Source organism: Triticum aestivum, chromosome 6A, assembly GCF_018294505.1.
Source record: "Triticum aestivum cultivar Chinese Spring chromosome 6A, IWGSC CS RefSeq v2.1, whole genome shotgun sequence".
Taxonomy (NCBI): Eukaryota; Viridiplantae; Streptophyta; class Magnoliopsida; order Poales; family Poaceae; genus Triticum; species Triticum aestivum.
The window spans coordinates 191,939,780-191,945,541 of NC_057809.1; the positions used below are offsets into that span (position 1 = coordinate 191,939,780).

The following is a 5,762-nucleotide window of genomic DNA, read 5'->3' on the forward strand; positions in this document are numbered from 1 at the left end:
AGAAGCGATTGGGTAGGGGCTGGGCTAGATAACACCACCCTCTACTTTTCCCTTCCTCACAAAGCAAACGCACGGGCCATGTTCTCCAGCTCCACACGCAACCACTCCTCCGCGTCGCCGCCGCCTCTGCCTCACCCCGACTCCTTCCGCAGCAATGGCCTACCTCATCTCCCCTCCGCCGATGTGGTGCTAGCCACCACCACCGAGCCCTAGCAGCAAAGGGAGCGGTGGCTTATTCCACGCGTGCAGCGGCGACCCCGGGAGGAGCTCAAGCCGCAGCGATGGTCCACCGCGCCGGCGCCGTCGTCGGTGAGTCCCGGATCCAATCCATGATCTCTCTCTCTCTCTCTCTCTCTCTCTCTCACACACACACACACACACACACACACACAGAGGGCAGCTGCGGACCCCAAGGTGCGGTGCCGCACCCTACCTGCCGTACAGTCTAATCTCCCCCCCCCCCCCCCTTACCTCCTACCCTCTCTCTTCAGCTCCTCTATTTTTTTGCACAAATTCTTTTTTGTCTATGCCTAGAAGGTGTTTGATGAAAGTTCAGCAACATCCGAGCATGCTCACCTCCAGTTCGCCAACAACCAGAATTTAAAGAAAACAAGAACATCGAGTGTGCACTACTGATGCCATCATGGAAAACTCACTGCTCTTGTTTAATTTTATTTATGTAGTCAACATTTTGGTCAAATGATTCTCACGTGTTAACAAATTGTACTCACATAAAACTGAGTATTGGTCTAAGGAGCTGGAGGCAAAACAAGAATTAATGTTCCTTTATTTATTTAGAGCTTATGTTCAGATCATTGACATTTGCATATCCCCTATTTGTAGTATCATTTTGTGTCTCGTGTTATGCCTGTAATTAAGTGCAGTCGTGCCTTCTTATAATGCCTTGCACTTTCGGGTGTGTGGATGTCAATGTCTACTATTTGTCAATCACCCATCGAAGTAAGATCATATGATTTTTCTACAGCCCTGATTTTACCTTAGCTAAGATTATATAACCATCAACTTGGTCAAGATTGCTCGTGTGTGTGTCATCTTATGTTTTGTTTCAACGGTCGAATACCCATACGCCATCGAAGTTAGTGCGTGATGTGCCTACTTCTATTAGGAAAGCAGAGAGGATGTGATTGTTTTATTTTTCTAAAATAGGTAATGTGGCAACTAGCATGGCTTCTGCTATGTTGATTTAGATCTTGCTTGGGTACTGGTTACCTTAAGTAATGCTCCCTCCGTCCTAAATAAGTGTCGTGTCTTTAGTTCAAATTTATTAAAATTTAAACTAAAGCCACGACACTTATTTTGGGACGGAGGGAGTAGTTGAAATACATTGCAGAGAGTAAACAGAGCATGCGTATAAAGGTTGGTTAGGTCAACTTTGTTATTGATTTACACAGAATTGAATTTGTTGATATGGTGATAGGGTCTGCCATGTACATGGTTGTTGATTAAATTTTTGTATAAACTTCTACCAATATGTTCTATTATAAACTCACTAATTTATCTGTTAGACCGGCAGTGGAGGAGCAGCAGCGGCCAACGGCAGATCGGCGTGTCATGGGAGCAGACACGGCGGCCGTCACGGGCAGAGCAGAGCGAAGTTGGCATGGCGGCTAGGCGGTTGTCCGGACTGGATCCCGCCATCACCACCAGCCACCGCCTCGTTTGTCCGTGTCCATCTCGGCGAAACCAAGGGTCTGCCTCGTGTCCTGCGAGGTGACACTCCACCGCCACCGCTCTGCTGCTTCCGCCCTACGCTTCGCTCCCTCCCGTGCCATCCTCACCTCCGACAAAAAGGACCTCTTGGACGTCATTGCACATGCTGGCCTCTTCCGACCCCGTGGCCACCGTGATCAGGTTTGGATATGGTTTCATGCCTCTTTATGACCCCATTCATCGCTGTGGCCCAATAACTCTAATTTGGGGATTGCTTGCTGCAGGTAATTGATTTTGTGTTCCTGGGTTCGGGTAAGAAGCTAGTGACCTGCTCCAAGGACAAGGTTATCTGGGTTTGGGACCTCGACACACAACACTGCCTTCAAATTGTAAGGTGTCCATCACATCAAGATATGGTCGATGGATGTTGATTCTAGCGAGAAGTTTTTGATGTCTGTCTCGGCCGATCAAGAGTTGTGGGTGTTCAAAATCAGGCAATCAGCTGAACAGGGTGAAGATTGGAACAAATGGGATGCACTTCAGCATTGATCTATTGTGATTCCTTTTCCCCTTTAATAACGTGTACGTATAGGGTAGTCAAGCGCCACAGGATATCATCCTTTGTTGTGGATGAGAATGGGATGATCAATCGGATTGCCGGGGTAGTACAACATTGAGTCATTGGCAGTTGGGCTCAACAAGGACAAGGCGTTGTTCACCATAGGGGTATTAGGAACAGAGAAAATACTCACACAAGGCATGGAGCAGCTACAAACTTGTTAATGTTATACACGTCAGCATTTTCTTCTTCCAGTATCCCGTGAATATTAAAAATGTTTGCTAACTAATAGTCATCACAGTATCTGATATTCGTAGTTTTATATATCAATTGACAGGTTGATGATTTGTCAAAGGAATTTTATTGCAAATTCCTGTAGGCCTGAAAATGCACACTATCATAACAGAGTAATGTGCAAGTACACAATGTCATAGTAGAAAAATAGAATTTTGACTGATTATTTAACATCACTGTGAGCTTTCCTTTAAATTTGTGCCTTTTGATTTACCCCTGCTATTGTATAAGTATGTGTAGGTTGATTTTGCTTATTGTGTGTTTTATACAGAGAGCAGCTTCCCTTGCGCCGTCATCCATCCACCAACAAGCCCATGACCATGCATCAGGTCATAAAAAAATTCAAAAATTATTTCTTATCAATATGTTTCAAATATGCTTCAGTTCTAAATTTGTTCCCTTTTCCCTTCATTTTTCCAAGAACGGTACTGTTCGGCATTAGTAGATACTTCTACTAAGGGACAGGCATGTATGATAGGTTAATTTCACTTTTTTTAGGGGGGGGGGGGGGGAGATCTCACTTCATGTGTATTAGTCCTTGCCGCATGTGTGCTTTATTGTGCAAAATTGTTCCCTTTTGGATAGATGAAAGTGCAGATTCCACCAAAGTAAAATTTAGTAGGCTTTATGTTATCAATTTATTTTTGTTACATGTTGCTAAAAGTAAATGAAACGAATTTCTTTCTGTTTTGGTTCAGAAATATTTGATTTTTGGAGGAGAAAGGTCATACAAGGATGAGAATGGGACACCATATTATAGCGACGTGGTGATTTTATTCAGTTTAGTCAGAGGACATACATACGTACAAGTAGTTCCCTAAGGCGAAGGCCTTCCATTTGCTATTGCTGGCCATGTAAAATAGCATGAACCTGAACCTAAACTGCGATTGGATGTCTAAACTGAATTGTTGCATTCCTAGACATGGGAATGTGGATCAGTTTTAGTTCTGAAGAATCTGCATACTTCTGGTCCTATGTAATTCCAATTTATTTAGACAAGCATGCCAAAAGTGTTGAAACCCAAGTTAGGGTTCAAATTTGTGGGGTTGTGCTTGCTGCTAAACTGATCCTGGACTTTCTGTTGGCTATATTATAATTAGCAAATGGAAGTGGAGAGATAAAGCATAAATACTTGATAAACTTTTTTTGTTGGGGCGGGGGATGGTTTAGTCCATAGTTAAAAAAGGCGCGCCTAAGCGAGCGCTTAAGCGCGCCTAGGCTCTAGGCGTTGACAAAACGCATTGCACATAACTACGCTTAATCTGTGCATAACTACGCATAGGTTACAAAACGCACAATTAACGCCTAGCACTTTTTTGAACTATGGTTTAGGCACTTCATGCATTGTTGGTGTTGCAGACTTTTGCACTGCTACTAAATGTCCTATATGTTATTCTTTAGTAGGGATGTTGGCATAGAGATATCGCAATAATAAAAACGAGAATCCTCATTACTCACATATATATTACTATGTCCTTTTGTTTCCATTGAGACCTATTTTGTTTATTCTTTTAGTTCCAAGGCAAAATTCTCTGATTTTTAGTAATTCACATTTAACAAGACATGTGAATGGAGGATGGGAGGCATTTAGATGCAAGTCAGAAACTTCTTCTGCTAGCTTATTTTAAGTTTATTATTTCCTTGCTCCCCTTTTCATTGTAGAGAATGAAAAGCATCTTTCACGCTGCCAACGGGATCTGGACCAATAAGAGGATCAGGAGGACGAATACAGTGGACACTACTACTCAGCAAGATACAGTTCAAACCCTGTATCCTCCTGATTGATCTCCCTTCGCCCCTGTTTAAGAATCATGTTTCACCCATTCAGGTAAATCTAGCTGAAACATTTTACGAACTCTACAAGTTGAAAGTTCATACTTTTAGACGAGTATACCATTTTGGAGGTGTGTGTGTCAGTTCGCCGATTATTGACACCTCATTCTATGTATTTTAGTGTTGTCTTCAGAATTATAGACACCTCATTCTATAAGGAGGCCGCCACCAAGAAGAGCGAGGTTGTGTCAATGGACTCAGGTGCGTGCACTCGTTGGTGGTTTCAGTCTCATAATTTTTTCTTTCCAGTTGAAGAACGGGCGGTGGATATCTGTTACTCCATTCTGTCTTTCCTGGTCTGTACATTTTGAGAAGATTGCATACATTGTATTGATGTGTCTTTTGTGTGAAACTTTGACTTATTGGTCAACAATATATGAGTTATACGTCATCAAAAATATATCATTGGGAAGTTCATTGAAATATGCATCCAATGGCATACTCTTTGTGGCGTATAACTCACATGTTGTTGGTAAAATCAATGCTCAAAGTTATTTTCGGTCACAAAACATTGATAAAACTATAAATCACATTTTAATTCTTGTTGCGATTACACCTATTAGTTGCAGTTCATAAGCTGTGTTGAGTTGACTGCTGATTTCTTTTCTTCTATTATTTTCCTTTATGAACCTGGTGGCCAGCGACAAGTTGTAGAAAGAAACAAGGCTTATGTTAGGCAAAGTTGATTAGGTTGTACTACACACCGAGTGCCTCCATAAGAATCTAGATAAAATGCCATAAAAGGTGAGATTGGGCATAGTCTTGATATAGTTTCGTTAAAAGATATTCCATTGATTTTTTGGGTTTGGACATACTTATGATTGTTTTCTTCTAACTGCATCTTAATATATGCTTTTGTAGACTGTTCTAGATAAGATGATGGCTATCAATGTGAGCGACTGAGCTTTTATGTCCAGAAAATGCTCACTAATAAAATCTGGAATGTCTTATGTTTCTCATCTTTTTTCTTCATTTGTATGGTTAAAGTTTGGCTTCAAACCAACAAATAGTTAATATTAAATTAAGCTATTTTCCCGCTCCCCTCTTCAGTTGGCAAACCCATCAAGGAATTGTTGTAATGAATATATTTTATATGGTTACATCCACAACAGGAAGAGGTCTTAAATGCTATAGCATACGTCTATATTAATGTATATGAGTGAGAGCGAGGACCGAGTATGGGAATTTAATGTGCGAAGACAAGATGAGTGCGGACATGCCCGCCTCAGGAGGCACCACCAGGTGGCGCCCTAGCCTTTAGTACATATACACATACACTCACCTTTATGAATGTACACATGCACATCCTACCCCTATGAGCACCTTTGAGAGACTGGGACGGCATATCATCTTTAGTTTTACGAAGTCACCGTAGGCGCCTCATCATTGACGGGATAGTCTTCTC

General features: G+C 41.9%; 1 long non-coding RNA gene across 4 annotated transcripts; it reads left to right on the forward strand.

Annotated features, from left to right (window-relative positions):
- LOC123127236 (uncharacterized) lies at positions 1 to 5,466 on the forward strand. 4 transcript variants are annotated; one of them, XR_006462205.1, is made up of 8 exons: positions 2 to 309; positions 1,527 to 1,872; positions 1,956 to 2,065; positions 2,796 to 2,853; positions 4,187 to 4,352; positions 4,479 to 4,558; positions 4,999 to 5,101; positions 5,219 to 5,466. It is a non-coding gene; the product is annotated as an uncharacterized lncRNA (long non-coding RNA). The 4 variants fall into 4 exon arrangements; XR_006462207.1 differs by having other exon boundaries at positions 1,956 to 2,060; XR_006462204.1 differs by having other exon boundaries at positions 1 to 309; positions 1,956 to 2,853.
- The last annotated feature ends 296 nt before the right edge of the window (positions 5,467 to 5,762 follow it).